Raw genomic sequence first — 20,993 nt, 5'->3', positions numbered from 1 at the left:
GATTTATATTTCTATCCTGAAAACTTAATACAACATTTTAAACAAAAGGAAGAAGGAGAAAAGTAATGATTTATATTCTAAATAAAATTGGTAGAATCACACATAGATATTTTGAAAAGTGTGCTGAGTGTCAATGAAGGGGATGTCCATCTGGGACGTTGCTGGAGCTAAGAAAGAGATCAAAACATCATAGTCATCCACAGTGCATAAAGTTTGTGGTTCAATATTTGGTTTAGTTTCCTCAAAAGCAGAAAATAGAGACAAGGATCCGAGTTTAAATATCTTATTCGGTTAAGGATCTGGGAAACACCGGTAAGGTAGTCAGTGTTGGACACATGCCTCAGAGTTACTCCATCAGGAGTGAGGGAGCAGTGGTCTTTAGCCACCCACTCTGTCAGTCATTGGGTGAGAACTGCTCCCAGGGGGCGTTATTGGAGACATTTCGGCCCTGTGACAAAGTCCTAGTCCGGGGACTGTGAGCTCAGTGGACTGTGAAGCCCTCAGGCGGAGTCTCAGGTGCTGGCAGCCGGAACTCAGCAGCTGCAGGAAAGGCCAGGGCCACAGACGGGGTCCGCTGCTGCGTGAGTCAGGCTCTCCAGAGAAGCGGAACCGGAAGAACCAACACGTGAAGGGAGTAGAGGAGATCTACTGCAGGAACTGGCTCACGCACTTCCGGAGGCTGAGTCGTCCCACCATCTGCCATCTGCAAGCTGGAGAGCCAGAGAGCCAGCAGAGCCGGTGGTGTCCTTCAGCCTGAGGCCTGAGGCCTGAGTCCTGGGACCAGCCCAGTCGGCCAGTGTCATGCCCGGAGTCTGAAGGCCGAGAACCAGGAGCTCTGAGCTGAGGGCAGAAGATGGACATCCTCGCTCAAGAAGGGGGGTGGGGGACGGCCCGGTGGCTGCTGCAGGGGTCAAGTTCGCGCGCTCGGCTTTGGCGCCTGGGGTTCTCTGGGTCAGATCCCAGGCTCGGACCTACGCACTGCTCATCGCGCCATGCTGTGACAGGCGTCCTACATATAAAATAGAGGAAGACGGGCACAGGTCTTAGCTCAGGGCCAGTCTTTCTCAGCAAAAAGAGGAGGATTGGCGGCAGATGTTAGCTCAGGGCTAATATTCCTCAGAGAAAAAAAACAAGAGAGAGAGGGCATTCATCATTCCTCCACCGTTTTGTGCCTTTGGGGCCCTCAGTGGATTGGATGGTGCCCGCACACATTAGTGAGAGCCATCACTTTACGTAGTCTACTCAAGCAAAAGCTAATTTCTTCAGGAACACCCTTGCAGACACACCCAGAAACAATGTTTTACCTGCTGTCTGGGTATCCCTTGGGCCAGTCAAGTTGACACATAAAATGAACCATCACAGCAACATAGGACGTGCAAACTGTTCACATTGCTGCATACGAAGCAATCATTAATACAAGAATAAGCCTGTTAATTTTTTGGTGATCCGAAAGTCACAATTTGAGACATTTACATTTTAACATGAACATTGTTTATTACATTTGGGCTTTTCACTGTGTAGTGTTGCATTTTAGGAAAAGCTTAAGCATTGACCGGTAGCCGTTACAGTTTTTCCCTTTCAAAACAATGGCAAATAGGACCGGTTGTGTTTGTGGCATTTAACACTGGATTTTCAGGACTGGCGTACTCATGTTCAGAGGGAGACGCCTATTTATAAGCAAATGCTATATTCTAGGTCAGATCTCATTCCGGAAAAAGACACCGTCCGTGTGCACCGTAGTAGGTGGGAAGTGCTTCACTGAAGAGCCTGCGAGGAGCTGTCAGCGAGGAGCAGAGCTGAGGGCGGAGGGGGTGTGGCCGGGGCGGGGCGTGGCCGGGGGCGTGGCCGGGGCGGGGCGTGGGTGTGCTTCCCACGCTCCTGGCCGTGTAGTCACAGCACCCTCTTTATTGAGCTACCCTTCACTAGCAGACATCTAAACCTGTCTTTTCCTGAAACGTCCCTGGAATCACGCTCACATGACCACGGGAACTGTTTACCAAACAACTTTGTCCCATGAACTTTTACAATAAATCAGAGATGAAGACACAGCAATTTATCAGCTACTGAGTAACCTTGTAACAAATCCTTAGTAAGCCATTTATGAAAGATCTTTCCCAACAATGCATTCATAAAATAAACATCAAAACAGGAGATATTTTTCTTTTTCCCATGGTCTCAAACCCTTGTACCAACGCGGAACACGTGAAGGACGTGTCCCACCCTCACTAGCTGCCGGCTGCCAGGCAGCGCTTCCCCCCGAGGCCGCAGGGCCCACGGGGGCGTGAGGACATCTCGAGTTGGCGGAGGGGCTGGGCTTGGCGGTGGTGGGAGACGCAGAGACAGCTCCGCGGGTGATCCAGTTACCTCCTCTGTGGCCACGAGACCGCGCCTCTCCGCCGTCACCCGCGGCGCAACTGACGGAGGGCCCCGCGCTGAGCTCCATCGCCGGGCTTGCGGGGAGGCTGGTCCCAGCCAACGAGCGAGGGCTGCAGGGACGCCGGGCACCACGACGGGCCGGGCCTGGAGACAGGCCTGCTCCAGCGCGGGACGCGGCTCCGGGACTCTGGCGGCCGCGCTGAAGCTCCCTCAGGCTGTGGGCGCCCTGGGACGGCTGCCCAGCCTTCCTCCTGGCTCCTTCCCTCAGTCAGACCCGCAGCAGTTGGACGGGCTCCCAGCTCGTCTGCCTTTCTCCCCGTTTTCTCTCACACAGATGTTTCCCCTAATAAAATCCTTTGCCTTCTAATCCCATCTTGGAGGCTGATTCTCAGCAGACCAAGAATAACACACTTTCTTAGTTTAGAACCACTGATTTAGATTCTCTTTACCCAGAATTTCTGGCTCTGCCTCCGAAATAGAAAGCTTATAATACTCAGTTGTGCGTGTTCCTCCAAATCTTGCTCTAGCCAGGTGGCTGCTTTTCTGTGAAGTCGTCTGCTACTGTTTACAAGTTGCCCTCAAAATAAGCTCTTCCAGACTTAAATCCTCAGCTTTGATTCTGCTAATTAGTAATTTTCTAAATGGTGCCCTATCCACAAAACCTTAAAAATGAATAAATAAAAGCAATTGTTTTCCTTTATATTTCAATTTTCAAATTAAGATAATCAAAAACGTCTATTTTTCTGTTACATTTTTGTTCCTTTGTGATTTTTTTTAAAAAAACAAAAATATTTCTGAGTTCTGAAACACTGTTCACTGACGTGGTTATTCTCAAGTTTTACTGGGTTCAGGGACCCAGCACTTGCCCCAGAAAAAGACTTAGACATGCAAAATTTTCACAAAAACCCTACACCAAGGGTCTTTCTAGGCTAAGGAACATTTCAGAATGTCCTCGTTGCTGCTCTGAATTTAATGTATTTTGCTTCCTACTCTGAGCTACTTTTGAAAAGGAAAAGTTAAATTTGTTGTTCATGCTGATTCTTTGGAATTCATGTATAAGTCAATGGAACACATAAATGTAAGATTATATAACTTATATTTAACTCAGATGACCATTTTTTCACATAATCTTCCTGTCTGAAGCAGAGAGTTTATGGAGGAAAGTGCAGAAGATAATGTGGGACTATGGAATGCAGGTTCTGGAGACAGACTTCCTAGGTTTGAATTCCACATTGCCATTCCTTACATATAACAAGCACTCTCCCACCTCAGGGCCTTTGCACTTGCTGTACCTTCTTCCTGGAAACCCCGTTTCTCAAATATTTACATGGCTGATTCACTCACTTCTTCAGGTCATTTCTCAAGTGTGACCTTATCAGAGAGACCTTCCTTATGGGCGCCACTCTCCATCACTCTCTACCCTGACTCTGCTTTATATTTCTTCATAGAACTTGTCACCACCTGACATATCGTCTATTTGTTTCTTTACTGTCCATGTCCTCTTGAAAGGATACAAAGCTCCATGTAAGGAAGGATTTTGCACAAACATACACACACATACCCATCAACCCCATTCTAGAACAATGCCTTACACAGGGTAGGAGCTCAATAAATATTTGTTAAATAAATTGTAGAACCTTAAAATAATGTACATTTTGGGATGTTTGCACAGAACAAAGACTACTTCTAATATAATAGTCTAAATTACTTTTAACTAATAGTGCTATTCGTCTTTTAATGAGATAGATAAATGACCTTTTAAAGCAGATACTTTGGTCTGCAAAAACATAGTATGGAAGTACATATTGATTTAGTCATCTCGAGATTCCAATAAAACTTCCTTCAGTAGATGTATGTGAAAGCTCACAAATAATTATAACTAATGCGTAAATGGTGCTTACTGCTTTAAATGGTCTACTTATGTTAGTTCACTAAGTCTTTTAACAGCCCTGTGATACAGACAGTGATCCCCAGGTTACACATAAAGAAGCCCAGGCATGGAAAGCTTGTAATCTACCCAAGATCACCTAGTTAACCAGTGGCAGAGCTGGGATTCAGGCAGTCAAGTCTGGATGCAAGCTCTTAACCACTGCCTTATACGGTCTTTCTAGAACATGAAAGAGAAAACTGGAATTAATGGTCAGGGAAATGTCTATGTTTCCATTGTTTGTACTTCCTACTTACAGTGTGAACATAGCACTGCCGTGGTTATTTAAAGTGCCCAAATTGTCTTTTCTAAAACTCGAAGAAAAAAACCCAAAAGGTTAATTGCTTGAACAACCATCCCACACCACTAGTAAAGCACAATCCTTGGCCGCCTCTTTCCTGCCCCTCCTGAGCAGCTTGTTTCTACACACATTGCACCGCACTGAGTTTTCAACATCACCCTTGCAGTTCAGCCCGGGAATACGTTTCCATACCAAAGGCAGTTAGCTTGTGGAATGGTTTTCTGAGAGACAGTAGCAAAGTTGTTATAGTTTTGGGCTTGGAGAGCATTACCTGTCTAGGAATGTTCCTGAGGGGAGACGGCCCCGGGCCGGCCAATCCTGGGAGCACAGCTTCTCCTTCCTAGTCTGTGCTGCCCTGGTCCTTTGAGGGCATCAGGGTCCTTTCTGAAGGAGATATCACATTTTTTACTGATTCCAGATGTCCAATGAATTTGAGAACTGGATTTAGTCTGATCTATAATTTTGTACAGTATGCTGGAATTTTTGCCAAATCCATCTGAGGAAATAAGTTGGCAGTATTTCCAGTTTCAAAAGCAGGTGTGAAATGAATTTAAGCTTTGCAGGATGGTGAGGACCTAGGCCAGGCTCTTGATGACCACGGCTTACCACCGAGGACCGTGTGCCGGGAAGCTGTGCAGACACAGGCTGTGGATTGCAGGTGCCTCTGCAAAGACCTAGTTGTGCATCCGGCCAGTTCTGCTTCATTTTCTGGTGCAAATGGCAGCTGTGCCAGTAAGTGTCTATGGATTTGACTGAGTTGCACTGTGTTCTTTTTTTATACTCGTAATTTTGGATTTCAGAAAAGTGAAGGTGTTGAAAAGAGTTCACAGATTTTAAAACTTTACATTAACATTTTTAAAGAGCATAGAGTTTGACATTTCTCCTGAAGCAGCTGCTTCATCACTATTGATTGCCTTGACTTCCAGTTCTAGAAATAAACAGAAGTTCTATCTCACAAATGTTCAAACTAGGACTTAGCAGAGGCTCACAGACAACTAAGTCTATTCTTAGTTCCCCAAGAGCTCACCAAATCTCGTGCTTTATTCGTAATCCATGGGCCTAGCATTATTGGCTCTCTCTATCTCACATTCTTTTGAGAATAAGTAGAATATAAATAAATTCCAAACACATTTTTAAAAAGTCCCTTTGTATTATAACCCTCATCCATGCAGTGGACGCTTCATGATTGGGTCCCAGTATTTCATTTCTCCTTTCTAACCTCCACTTTCCTTTTAGGGACCCATGAGGTTCTCGGAATACTGTTTCTATCCTCAGCCCCTAAGATAGAGCAGGTGACACAGGCTAAGTCCATGACTCAGTCAGAGTCTGAGGGGTGGGATGTGGAAATGGGAGGCTTGAAACAAGAGCAAATGTTTTGCTACCATGAAGAAAGCCAACCTGAAGAAGAAGCCAGTACACGGGGCAGACAGAGTTGAGAACATGAGGTGGGGAAAAAAGCCAGAGTACTGATGACATCAAGAAACTCTAGCTCAAACCCCCTGAAGCCTGCCTCCCTCTGGACTTTAGCCAATGAATTGGTTTTATTGTTTAGATCTGAACTGTGGCTTCTGTTACTTGCAATTTAAAACTTTCTAATAATAGTCTTTTGCAAGGTATAAACTGGTTCCCAGAGGCAGTTTCTTAATACTGGAACTCTATCTGCCCCACTTTATGGACTAGGATGCTTTTGGCTGCAACTGTAGTGGCTTAACCAATGAGATCCAGGACCACCATGTTGTACGACGTGGAGAGTTCTCCCCGGAGTTATGCAACACAGTGGCTCTGATGAGGCTGTTTATAACACCACTCAACAAGAAGTTCAGAAGCAGGCCTGCTGCAGACTTGGTTAATGTGCAGCTCGAGAAGTCTTTAAAGACCTGGATCCTTCAGCTTTCCACTCTGCATCCTCAGTGGATTGGCTTGGCTCCTCGTAGTCCCAAGACAGCTGACACGGAGGAGATATTTTCCTCAGAAGTGCCCCACAGACTTTGACTCATATCTCATTGACCAGGACTGGGTCACCTACCTACACAAAAGCAAAAACAAATGGGGTTGGGCAAATCATAATCTATATTTTGGGGCTCAAGATGGATCCCACTTCCCTGTGTACACTGCCGTTTGACAATCTGAAAAAAATTAGGGTTCTTAACATGGCTGCATTGGCGACTAACAGTGTTTGCCATATCCACCAAGGATATCATCGAAAATATCTGTTACAAACCTTTTTGTTTTCTACCTTGAGAGAAACATTTTTTTTTTTAAAAGATTTTATTATTTCCCTTTTCTCCCCAACACCCCCCAGTACATAGTTGTATATTCTTCGTTGTGGTATGTGGGACGCTGCCTCAGCGTGGTTTGATGAGCAGTGCCATGTCCGTGCCCAGGATTCGAACCAACGAAACACTGGGCTGCCTGCAGCGGAGCGCGCGAACTTAACCACTCGGCCACGGGGCCAGCCCCTTGAGAGAAATATTTTTATCAAAATGTTCAAAGCACAATCATACAGTGGAAATAAAAAAGTGATTTTCAAATCCAATTTTTTATGTCTGTTTTATTGTATGTCAATTTTACCTCAATAAAGCTATTAAAATATTTGTTATTAGTAGTGGTATCACAATTGTCATGCTTGACTCATATTTTAATACTAAAACACAAAGTCCCTGGACCTGGGCGAATTCAACATCAAAGATATTAAAAGAGGAGGACGCTCAATTAATCTGTTGTGTAGCAAGATCTATCAGATGTAGAAGCTACTATCCTCTCAATACCCTCTCTTGAGGAAAATAAGTTGAGAGCCACACAAGAGTTAAAATATTTGTTTCGCATACCTGTGATTCAAGATATATTATTGCAAAACCTAGTTATATTTTTGAGACTAGAAGCAAAGTTTAACCAACAGCAACTTAAGAAATGACAAAATGAAGAAACAGAAAAAACTAGATAGGTAAGGAAAAGGAAATTGAACTAAAGAAAAAGGAAAATAGACAAGGGGAGTAATAAAAATATTTTTCAAAAATTATATATGCCTGGCTATCATTAAAAAACCACCCAAATATAAGTGATATCTATGTTTTCAGAGATATTGCTATTCGTATAATACTCATTTCTTTTGAGTTTTCCAGTATCATCAGTCTCTCACTATAGAATTACATTTGCTATGCCATATTATTTATTCTGTATTAAATTGCTCTGGCAATAATCAAAGACATGCTGTGGGTTTCTGTAACGTCCTGACCTATGGTTCTCCTTCAGTCCTCTTACTTTGATTAGTATGGTAGTTCTCCTGCTACCCTAGAATGGATTCCAGAAATGGAGAAATTGGCTTTGGCTTAATATTTATTACTTCCACTTTTCTTATAATAAGCTCTTAGGTCCCACTTATTTCAACATACATCTCCTGCCTTTTCATTGTTTTGTTGTTTATAATGTCATTGGCAAACACTGCGGGGGGAAAACCAGCTCTAACATAGCGAAATTCTGTCTGTAATTATCATGGTAGATAGTGGTAACAATTGTATTATGGCTTCTCTTTGTTTAATATAATTCAGCTTATATTTGTTAATCAAACGTTTAGTGACAATATGTTGTAAATTGCTGCTTCTGAGATGCATCATTTTCTAGTGTCACATCCTCTACATCTCTCTCTCCTTGACCGGGGTTAAAGTGACACACATTTCTTTGTGTCCACATGTACTGGATGGATTCCAAAGCTGCAGCTGCAGAAATCTCAGGTGAATTTTCAATGACATTTTAAATTGGTGCTTCAACTGGAAAAATCTCAGATGGTGATTGTGATAGGCAGCCTCTAAAACAGCTCCCAGCAATCCCATCCTTCTGGTGTTCATGAGCTTGTGCAGGCCCTCCCCTTGAGCGTGGGCTGGACCAGTGCTCCCTTCTAATAGATAGTGTACGGTAAAAGTAAGTGATGGGATGTCGCCCCTGAGATAAGGTTACAAAAAGACTGTGGCTTCCATCTTGGGCTTTCCTTCTGAGGGAAGCCAGCTGCCGTGTTGTGAGTCCCCAGTGGAGAGGCCCACGTGGCAAAGAGCTGAGGGAGGCCCCCAGCCCACAGCCAGCAGGTAACTGCAGCACCTCAGTCCAACAACCCCTGAGGAACCGAATCCTGCTGAGAACCACGTGACCGAGCCTGGGGGTGAATCCTCACCCAGTCAAGGCTTCAGATATCACCCTGACTGCAACTGGAGCCCCAGGCACCCTGCTAGGCTGCACCCAGACCTCTGACCCAAAGGAACAGTGACATAACAAATGTTTCATGTTTTCAGTCTCTAAATTCTGAAGTAACTTAAGCAAGAATTGATAACTAATATAGCGGCCAATTTAGTCCTTTTTTCCCCCAAAGACTGAATTGAGAATATTGTAAAATGGACTGTTAGCTCTGAAAAAACAAGAGTGGTCCAAGATTACCAGCTCACTTCTTGAAGTAGCCCCACTCCCTCTGTTTCAATGGCGAGGTGGGGAGTGGGGGGCAGGACCTCCTCTACCACCATATAGTCTGTCCATAATTAGTATTGTTAAATATATTAGGGTCCATTTTTCATTGCCTCTTTTTCAAAATAGGTTTGAGGCAGTTTATATTAAAGAGCATAAACACAATACAATTAACATTGCAATAGGAAATCAAGGCCAGGAGAAGAAGACTGCATTGCATCTACCGAGGGCGATGGTGGGAGGCAGAACGACGGCCCCCAAAGATGCCCACACCCTAATCCCTAGATCCTGTGAGCGTGTTATGTTAGATGGCAATGGGGAGTCAAGTTTGCAGATGGAATTAGATGTGCTGAAAGCTGACCTTAAAATAAGGAGATTATCCTGGATCATCTGGGTGGGCCCGGAGTAATCCCAAGAGCCCTTAAATGGGGAACGGGAAGAACCAGAGACTTGGCGTCAGGAGAAAGAATTGACCGGCCACTGCCGGCTTTGAAGATGGAAGGGGCCCAAGCAAGGGAGTGATCTTTTTCTAAGTTTTCAGACCCTTGTCATTTTATCTGGTCATCAGACGAAAAGATTTCAGGGGCAAATAGGCACCAAGGCAGGCTAATAATTTCAAGCGACTTCAAGCCTCTGCTCTTTCAGTATTGACTCACCGTTTACGTAGAGAGGCTGAGAGTAGTGTGCAGGAAGGGCCCTGCTCTGAGAAGTTCAGCTCAGGCTGCAAATCTGCAAGTCCCACACACTCGGGGAAACAGAAGCCCCGTCACAAACACACCGCACAGACCTACACATCTTAGAAGGAGTTTAGCCATGATTTGCTGCTTCTTGAGCAAGCCGCCTTGGAGATGGGTATCCCCCACCCATCACTGTAGAAAAGTGTTCTGACCCATCCCCTTCCCCTGTCTTTCTCCACTGCAGCCACGCTGGCCTCGTTCCTGTTCCTAAATGCCCCTGCAAGCTCCTGCCTCCTGGCCTTTGTGTTTCTGTTTCCTCTTTCTGGTATGTTCTTCCCCATTGCTCCCTCACCCTTTTCAGATCTCTGCTGAAAGTCACCTTGACAGAAAAGCCTTCCCTCTCCATCCTGTGTAGAGTGCTCCTCCCCTGTCACTGTCCCCTTAATCCGCTTTCCTCTCCTTCGTAGCCCCCGTCACTGCCTGACATTTTCTATAGTGATTCTGCACCGTCTCTGTCCCCCACTAGAATGTGGTCTCCACAAGGGCAGGGTTCTGGCTTTCTGATCACTCTTCATCCCCAGCATCCAGGACAATGCTAGGTGTACAGAAAGCACACAGTGAGTATTTAATGAACAAGTGAATGAATGCTTTCTAACCACCTATTGTCATCTCCCCCAGAGAAGTTTCCATAAATGGACTTTTCTCCATCTTGCTTCATTTTCACTGCTGTCTATACCATCCAGTGATGTGGGGAGTTCTCTGGCACCTGGGACGCTCCTTGTTGGCCCCGTCCTTGACTGGACTCTGCGAATCCACAAATTTGACCTGTATATGCTCGTTAGAGGGTCAGTAACATCTGTTCTATTCACCTAGAACTTACTTATCCCAAGTCGAATCTAGATCTCTAATAAATAACAGATCTTAGTGCATTGTTTTCAAACTTATTTTAGCCCCAATCCCTTTGTTCAAAGGAGGAGCAGAAGTCTAACACGTAAAACTAAATAAAGCAGCTATGCTCATTCCTGCTCCAAACTCACCCCTCCACACCTAAAACTCCCCAGGGGGCTCCACACCTCCCTGCTCTTCTGAGACCACACAGCGGAAAACATCCGTCTCCAGGCATATGTTATTCCTGGGGATCCCTCAGTTCAGGGGTCAATAACAACAAGGTCTCCTGAGCACTGTATACTCTGAGCATTTTTTTTACCACTTTACTACCATCGGAGTCATGGGAATATGTCTAAAGAGTAAGAATTTAGGGAGTTCCACCATCTCTTTCTTTCGGCAGACATGTCCCTTTGGTCTGTGTAATCCAGGGTCTGCTAGTCCTTTCTCAGATTCCACAACATCTGCCCAAAGGTTTAAGATGTTTAAATCCCGGCAACGTTAATGAGACAATATCGTTAATGAAATGGAGGGAAAGCCCTACATAGTCTACTTTTTTCTGTTACAAAAGTCATATACGGTCATTGTAAAAGTTCTCTCAAATACAGAAATGAATGAGATAGACGTGACCCCTGACGTCGGGCTGCGGCACAGCTGCAGTAACATCTCCCCTCTCTTCCCTTCCATCACCTGTGCCCCGTGTGCTCCTGTGTGCAGGAAGTCCAGGGCCTCCTTCCTGAGGCTCCCTCTCCTTCTTCCCCCTATCTGGCCAAGAACCCCGGGCTCACTCAGGCAGAAGTGCCAGGCCTGCTGCTTCCAAACAGCACAGTGTCACCAGTGAATAGCTGATCCCTTTCTTGGCTGATTTTCTTGTGTTGCTTCCACTCAGGATTGCTGTGAAAGTGGTGGTCTGCTGCCCTTGCTGAGCCACACTTGACGACGTCACCAGGGTCCCTGTATCCCTCCTCAGCACTGTGAACATTCACCATACACACGCGGCTGAATGTGGCCACTCAGACAGGGAGGAAGACTCAGGCAGGAGCTGCTCCACAGAGGAGTCCTCCTCTGGGGCCCACAGACCCCGGAATTTCACTATAATTTGTTTCTGTGAAATGATATGTATTCAATTTTGTGCTTTTAAAAATGTTATTCTGAGAACGTGTTCATAGGTTTCACCAGACTATCTAAAGAGTGCATGGCACAAAAATGGTTAAGAACCCCTTGGAGAATGACAATTCTCATGCTCAAAGTTCTGTATTCTCAGACGCCCATCACATATAATACATAAAAAGTAAAAGTCTCTTGCAATCCTGGTCTTCATTGTCTCCCCTAAGCCTGGTTCTCCTCTTGAGTTTCCTGATAAATTTGAGATTCTTCCTTGAGCCCTCAAATGCCAACCGCTGTGGATTTTCCCTCCTAAATATTTCTTGAATCCATCTACTCCTCACCTTCCATGGCTACCGTGCTGGGCCACCATTCTTCTCTTCCCAGGAGCATTGCCATGGCCTCCCGGCAAATCCACTGCTCCCCTACTAGTGCCCATTCCTGCTCCTGAACTCCTGACATTTGAGCAGACACCTGAAGAAGGTGAGGGAGCAAGTTAAACAGATGGTGGGAAATCTGGTAGGAGGATCGTGTTCAGGCAAAATGAATGGCAGGTGCACCAACTCTGAGAAGGGAGTGTGCACAGGGATTGGAAGCCAGTATGAAAGGAAAGGAATGAGTGTGTCAGGGTGAATGGTAAGAAGGTGGGGGACAGTGCACAGATCAACTAGGGCATTCTAAGTCACTGTAAAGACTTTGGCATTTACTCAGAATAAGATGGAAGCCATTGGAAGGCTCTCGGCAAGGAAATAATATGACTTGACTTCCGGTTTTTGTGTTGACAACGGACTGCAGATGAGCTAGGGTGAAATCAAGGAGATCAGTCTGGATTGCAGTAATCCAGGGACCCACGGTGGGAACAGAAGTGGTCAGATTCTGTATATATTTTGAAGATAGAGCCCACAGGATGTGCTGATGGGTTAAGTGTGGGTGAGAGAGAGAGAGAAGAGTCAAATATGATTCCTAGGTTTTTTCCCTGTGCACCTGGTAAAATGGAGTTGCCATTTACTGAGATATTAGCCTATCAATAATGATGCCTATCTTTCTAGATTCATTTTTTCAATGCACAGAGAAAAATAGGTTTATTTTACAAAAATAGGATCAACTTGCTTTAAAAAGTCACACTTATAAGAGTAACACATCCTCCGGGTAGAAATTCAAACAGGAGAGACGGGACTACATTGAAAAGTGAAGTACTCCCCATCTCACATTTCCACACACTAGACACAGTCACTTTTAAGATTTCTTTTTGTATCATTTCAGAAAAAAATTTTTGCATATACAAATATTTATGTATGTTCTTTTTCATATTAATAAGATGATACTATTCGTAACATTTTTTATACTTGATTATTTTTATATCATTTATAGATCTACCTCTTCATTCTTAATCTTCGCACAATATGCCACTGGGTGCATGTACAATTATCCCTTACCTAGATAGGTATTTTAGATTAACTCTAGTGTTTTACGACTTTCTTTTTTAAATGCCTCTACTGTCTCAGCCAGGTGATCAAGAACAACATCAACAGTGATAAATCATGTTAATAGCATGCACACTTGATATGATATGTTCAAAGTGACATTTTACCTCTGTGGTCTTCCTCCCCAAACTTATAACTGCAGTCTAACCATGAGAAAAATGTCATACAAATTCCAATAGAGGGGTATCCTACAAATTGCTTAACCAGTACTCCTCCAAACTGTCAAGATAAGCAAAAACAGGGTAAGTCTGAGAAACTGTCATATCCAAGAAGAGTCTAAGGAGATATGGCAAGTAAATATAACATAATATCCTGGATGAGACCCTAGAACAAACAAAGACATTAGGTAAAAAACAAGAAAAAGAATCTATGTGAGATGATGGACATTAGCTGAACCTGTTGTGGAAATCATTTTACGGTATTTGTAAATCAAACCATCATGCCATATACCTTAAACGTACGTGGGGTTGTATGTCAATTATTTCTCAATAAAAAAATAATACTTTTTTCTCTGGAAAATAACTAAGGAAATCTGAGTGCATTACAGACTTTAGTTACTAATAATGTATCAATATTGGTTCATTAATTGTAACAAATGTACTAATGTAAGATCTTCATAATAGGGGAACCTGAGTGCGGGGGTTTATGGGAACTCTCTGTACTATCTTCTCAACTTCTCTGCAAGTCTAAAACTGTTCTAAAAAAAAAGTCTGGCAAAAAAGGCAAATTTCATAGAGAGAACTTGTATATATCTTTATATATATTTAGAAAAGTGGAATGCTGAGTTAAAGCATTTCTGCATTTAAATTTTTGATAGTGACAAACTGCCCTACTGTTTACTCTCCTGCCAGCAAGATATGAGTGCAACTTGTTCTTTTCCTCTTAGTAATGTTTAGTGGCCTATGTTGCTATTTCTAATGGCTATGTACTCTCTTCTATGGATATATCTTAATTCATTTAACCAATCCCCTGTCATAAAATGTAAGCTGTTTCTGATGCTGCAGTATACATCTTTGTTCATCTTTACACATGATGCTTACTTAGGATTAACTCCTCTAAGTGGAATTGCTGAATTCAAGGCCTTACACATTAAAAAATCTCCACACATATTGCCTAACTAACCTCTAGAAAAGCTGTGCCGATTGACATTGCTACCAACAAAGTCTATTTCCTCACATGCTCACCAACGTGACTTTTCATCTTTGCCAACCTAACAGGAAAAAGAAAAAGGTATCTCACTCTAATTTACGTTCCTTTGATTGTTCCTGAGTCTGAGGTCTTTTCAAACGCTTGTTGGTCATTTGCATTTCTTCTTTGAGTTGTCTTTTCTTGTCCTTTGCTCATTTGTCTATCAAGTAGGTTATCTTTTTCATAATTTATTTGCAAAGGCTCTTTGTGCATTACGAATATTAACTTTATTTCCTGTCATATATGCTTAAGTATTTTCCTCAATTTTTGCATTTTAGCTGTTTTTGGTGTCTTTTGATGCACTCGCAGTCAATCTTTTTTTACAATTTCTGGTTTTGGTACATGCTAACAAAACTTCTTCCCTTCAAAGACTATATTTTCTCCTATTACTTCAATGTTTTCCCTTTTACATATAAACATTTCACATTCCTCATAATTATTTTAATGTATGGTATGAAGTAGGAATATGTACATATTCCTGTATTATATTATATATATTTCAAATGGCTATTCAATTAACATATATTGAACGATCTGTGTATTCTCCCCTTGACTGGAAATATGGAAATACACTATCTACATCATACCATTAATCAATTAGTATGCATAGAATCTCTACATTTCACTTTATTTATTGATTCCTGGATGAGTACCACACTATTTAATAACTGTAATTGATGATATGACCATATGTTTTGATATTGTGTAGGGCAAGTCTCCTATGACTAATCTTCATCTTCAAAATATTCATGGTGATTTTAAGTAATTTATTCTCCCAGAGGAACTTTAGAATGCATTTTTCATCTCTTCTCCACACCCACCCAGACTCTTTTTGAGGTTTGGATTAGGAGTGCATTGAATTTATTAGGGAGAATTGTTATGTTTAAAATATTGAAACTCCTCATTCAGGAATATGACATATTTCTCAAATTATTCAAGTCTTCTTTTAAATTCAACATATTAGTGTCAGATATTCCTTGGTAAGTTTATTCTACTTATTTTATAGGTTATTATTGTAAGTAGAGTTTCCTTCCAGTATACTTTCTTACCAATTATAGCTAAAGAAAAGCTATCGCATAAATGAGATTGGTCTGCGTGTGTGTGTGTGTGTGTTTTTGCGAGTGTGTATGTGGTGGTGGTGGTGTTGTGATTCTAAACTTCATCAAGTTTCGTATTAATGTTATGCCAGCCTTGAATGTTATGTGAGTTTATCACTGTTGGCTTGCTTATAATCTCTGCTTAGTCCATATGACCATGATGTATATGCTAATATTTTAAAAATATTCATCTTATATCTGGATATCTGATCTTTCCATCGGTCTGATATATTTTTAAGTTGACTATCCTGGGATTCCTAGGTATATATCTAGAATATATCATTGCAAATAATAGTTTTGCTTTTCCTTTCTGATACTATGCTTTTTATTTTTCTTGTAGCATTGACTAGAACATTCAACAGAATGATAAAAAATAGCAAAAATGATAGTGTAAAAGATGATATGAATCGAGCTATGTTAAAATAGAGCTAAGGGCAGGCCCCATGGCCGAGTGGTTAAGTTCGCATGCTCTGCTCCCGTGGCCCAGGGTTTTGCTGGTTCGGATCCTGGGCATGGACATGACATCACTCATCAAGCCATGCTGAGGCAGCATCCCACATGCCACAACTAGAAGGAGCCACAACTAAAAATACACAACTATGTACCAGGGGGCTTTGGGGAGAAAAAGGAAAAATAAAATCTTTAAAACAGAGCCAGAGCAGCCATTTCAGAGGAATTGCCTTGCATGTCTTGTTTTCTTTATCTTCCAAACTAGACCAAAACATCAACATTCCAAGAAGTCACTAACAAAAAGAATATCTTGTTTGTTAGGACTCATGAAATTGGACTCTGCTGATGACTGAATCACTAAACAATCAACGAAGTACGAGTCTAGCCTTTTTGCCTGATGGCTGAACCTCAAGCCAATCTATGAAGGACATCCCAGCCTCACCTCATCTAGCATCAGTTAACCCTCTTGATACTACTCACCTCAGTCTCCTCCATTTTTCCTATGAAAATCCTAAGCCCCTCTCCTGTAATTGGGACACTATTTGGGTTTCTACCTGAATCTGTCCTCCCCAATTGCAATTCCTTGATCTCAAATAAACACTTTGCCTCTTAAACTGGTTTTTGTTTTTGTAGGTTGAAATAGAAACCCGTGCCTAATTTCTAATCTTAACAGAAATAGGTCTAGTCTGGTATTTCACTCTTAAGTACAATGTGTGCTAGTGATTTCTGGAACATAATTTTGATATTATTAAGGTAGTTGTCTTTTTCTCCTAGTTTACCGTCAGGAATTAATATTTAATCTTATGGAATTTACTTTTTCATCTATAGTGATGATGATTTCATATTCCCCCTTTAATTTGTTAATGTATAGTAACTGATTCTATAATATTGAAGCAATCTTGCTTTCCCTTGAGCATCCTCACTTTTGCTGCTGGGCTCCTGGCTGACCAGTACTCACTCTGCCCCTCATCTAGTGGTGTATATTGTTACCTCCCCACCAACAGTGTCTGCTTGGACCAATAAAAATACGCGATCAATGCACTTCAGTCCACAGGCATTATATTACCTGACTGAAAAAGATGAGTTCTTGGGGCTGGCCCTGTGGCCAAGTGGTTAAGTTCGCGTCATCCGCTTCGGCGGCCCAGGGTTTCGCCTGTTAGAATCCTGGGCGTGGACATGGCACCGCTTACCGGGCCATGCTGAGGCAGCGTCCCACATGCCACAACTAGAAGGACCCACAACTAAAATAAATAAATAGAGAAATGCATTTGATATTCTGCAAACCTGAATGATTGGTTATCTGAAAATGTCTTAGACAGATGATGTGTGTGTTTGAACAAGATAGTTAGTTCAGTTGTTCCCTTTTTAATTATACCATATATAAAAATCAGGTCTAGCTTGTTTATTCCAGACTTCATGGTAATCTGTTTTTATAAAAGTTAGTTTGAAGTTTATGAGAATATAAAATCTTAACTCTTAAGTCTTTGTTGTTTGAGAAAGTGTTTCTGAGCCAGCCCTGATGGCCTAGTGGTTAAAGTTTGGCGCATTCGGCTATAGCAGCCCAGGTTCAGTTCCTGGGCACGGAACCACAGCACTTGTCTGTCAGTAGCCATGCTGTGGCAGCAGCTCACGTAGAGGGCCTTAGAAGGACCTACAACTGGGATATACAACTATGGACAGGGGCTTTGGGGAGGAAAAGAAGAAAAAGGGAGATTGGCAGCAGATGTTGGTGCATCTTTCCCAGCAAAAAAAACCAACAAGAAACAAGAAAATGTTTCTATCAAGGAGAAAAAGAACAGAAAATCTGCTATCACTCTCTCATGCTACTGTCATCCTTTTGTAACTTTGGAAGTAGAACTATGTGATTGTGCTCATACTCTTCTAATTTTCTGTATCATCTCCTGTTAATTTTATTAGTGTTTCATGCCTTTAATTTGCCACTAAAATAAGATGTGTATGTGTCTATTCATTTTTATAATGGAAAGTAATTGAGCATGTATTACTTAAAGATGTTTTTATAAAAGTTAGTTTGAAGTTTATGAGAATATAAAATCATGCATATTTTAGCATACTAAATACTATAACATATTGGGAAGCTGTCATAAGGCATACATTTTAAATAACACTTTTGCATAAATTCACTTGATAGAGCAAATCTCAATAGATACTGTGATGATTCCCCTTTTCCCTAAATCATTAGGCTGATGGTATCTTGAATCATTATATTCAAATATGAAAACACACTTTAATAAATAATTGTACTTAGAACAATATAACATCTATACATCATATAGCAGAGAATTCATAGAAACTTTTTTCCTCCCAGTTTGTTTACCATAGAAATCAAATAAAAGTTGAATTAAGCATGTATTTCTTCTTATGCCACAGTGCTCCCTAGGTGCCACTTATAAAATAGGTGACATATAGAGATTCAATGTCAATTCTTTATGTCTACATGATGCTGAAAGTGACTTCAGAATTTATTTTTACCGTAATGCTAAAGTCAACCAATATAAAAAAGAAAGCTCTCTGTACCTTGTAGTTCACATACTTTTTCTTTATGGATGACTGTTGTTGTTTCTGGAACCCTGGGTCTTTTGGGAATGCAAGGATATTAACAATTTGGTGAATGTGACCTTGATAATAAGGCCAAGTTGCATACTTGGGCTCCTTGCCACTTTAGTGATTTTCCCGGTATCTGGCAGTATCAGAGGTTTTCATTACTGTACCTTCATGGCTCCATTATCCTTTACTGTCACAGGGCAGTTGCAGGAGCACCTTGGAATCAGATGGTGCCCTGCATGTCACAAAGTGATGGTGTTAGAGGTGGGGCCTTTGGGATGTGATTAGGTCAGCAAGGTGAAGCCCTCATAAATAGGATTAGTGCCTTTATAAAAGAGACCCCAGAGGACTCCCTTGCCCTTTCTGCCATGTGGAGACACAGTGAGAAGTTGGCTGCCTATGAACCAGGGAGTGGGCCCTCATCAGACACCGAATCTTCCCGGCACCTTGATCTTCAACTTCCCAGCCTCCAGAACTATGTGAAATAAATTTCCACTGTTTATAAGCTAGCTGATCTGTGGTATTTTTGTTGCAGCAGCCTGAATGGACTAAGACAGTGGTCTTAGGCTGACGGAGCTAGGACAATTTGGAGTCTGCTGAGGTTTGACCTACACCCTCGCTGCAGTGAATTAGGACCTTCAGTTTGGCAGTAATGTACATATCTGAGGCCTCTTGAGGCCCCCTGTCCCTGATTACATGGATTTTGCAGTGCATCGGCATTCTGATGATCTCTTTGACCCCGATGTCATGCTTATTGTCTCCTGGGGTTTGGGGAATCTGATCAGACTTCGGAGTCCTCCGGTGAATTTGGCTTTAAGTCCCATCTCCTATCTTGTGCCTGCCCACCCACCATCTTCTATTGTCGGTGAAAACTTTCCTCAGTCTTTGTGTATGAGAAGTCGGCTTGGGGAGAGACCTTCTGTCCACCCACGTTGCCTTCTAACCCCACGTTTCTCAGGTTAGCAGTCAGGCGGTCTAACGTTAGGGTTAAAGCCCGAGGCAGACATGGAGTGGTTTGCGTTTGATAGAGCATCAGGCGGCTTTCCATGGGGCTGTCAGCGGACGGACTTGTGCTACCTGCTGGCGCAGCTGCAGCCCGGAATCGTAGTGGCCGCTCCGGGGAACTTTGAAATGAACAGGACTTTCACTGGAGAGGCGCCTTAGAAGAACACACCAACAGAAAAACAGCAGACAAACCCTCAAGAGGAGAGCCTCTGTGTTCTTCGTCTAAAAGAGACCACTTTGTTTAGGTAGACCACTCACCTTTCATGTCATTCTTAAGGGCTTTTTCACTGTGTGGCTAACATTTCAACTTTCTCTTCTCCGTGAAGAGGAAGGCAATCAGCCTTTTCCAGGGGTACTTTCACGGTAGTATTATCAAACTCAGTAACCGAGGAGGCCCATCAGACAGGGGCTTTAATGCCTTAGCAGCCTCTGTAGGCAAACCAAAGCCTAGGCCTGTAGCGCCCCGGGGCTGAGAGTTGCGACCGCAAACCCTCGGGCCCCAGCCACCCACCAGGCTTCCCAAAGAAGGCGCCCGCGGAAGCCGCAGCCCGCCTAGTGATCGCCTTGCTTGGCCTCTGCCTCTTCTCTACAAAGTCTTCCCCTGGCTCCCGCTGGTGGGCTGTTCCTGACCACTTCCCATTTGCTGCTGCCAGATTTTAACCCATTTTTGCTCAAAGTCAAAATTTTTAATATGCCTCAATTTATCTTTTAATGGTATAAAGCTGGCTCTAGCTCACCTTTTTTCCTATTTCTCTTTTTCCTCTCACTTGAAAATTTTTAAAGATGAATTCAGAAAAAAATAATTTTGTCATATGTGCAATCTAGGACTATCTGGTGCAAATGAATATCCAAAATGGCTAAGAGAAAAAAGCCAATAAACTATTTGTGCTGCTTTTGCGTAAAATGTGGATGAGCGAATTTAAATAATAGCCTTTGCTATTATGGTTATAAGCAGAAAGGTTTTAAGATAAAAGAGGAGCTTTTAAATATGATTTAATGATTATGAATATAAGGTTTATAAAGTATTTTTAAAAAAGGTTTATGAAATATTTCCGATAAGTGGATGAATTTGGGCAAACTAATGAATGAATATTTCTTTAAATCAACTATATGTCTTCTCCAGGTTTTATTATTTAAAATTAATGCTAATAAAATATTCTAGCTTATATAAAACTAAGGTTGAACTTCTCATGATTTAAATTTTCTAACTTTCCTGTATTCATCTTATAGGTCAAATAAGTTATCACTGACTCACCAATTATGTAAGGTTACAAAATATAAAATGGTGTTTAAATAAAGCTGTAATACAGATATCCTTTAAAGGGGTTTTGACCTTATGAAATTGTAATTCTATTAATTATAAGGACCAAATGTGTTAGCTAAAATTGCAATTATTCAAATCCTCAGGTAACTTCTCAAGACCTTAGAAAATGTGCAATTAGCCCTTGGATACTTGCGTAATTTATAAGTGAAAAATGGTACAAAGCT

General features: G+C 42.2%; 1 pseudogene; it reads right to left on the bottom strand.

Moving 5' to 3' along the window:
* Nucleotides 1-1,468: 1,468 nt before the first annotated feature.
* LOC139045288 (elongation factor G, mitochondrial-like) overlaps nt 1,469-20,993 on the bottom strand; it is a 55,748-nt pseudogene continuing 36,223 nt past the window's right edge.

This window comes from Equus asinus, chromosome 5 (genome assembly GCF_041296235.1).
Source record: "Equus asinus isolate D_3611 breed Donkey chromosome 5, EquAss-T2T_v2, whole genome shotgun sequence".
NCBI lineage: Eukaryota > Metazoa > Chordata > Mammalia > Perissodactyla > Equidae > Equus > Equus asinus.
Note: the sequence above shows the minus strand (reverse complement) of the source record. Positions and strands in the feature narration are given on the sequence as shown.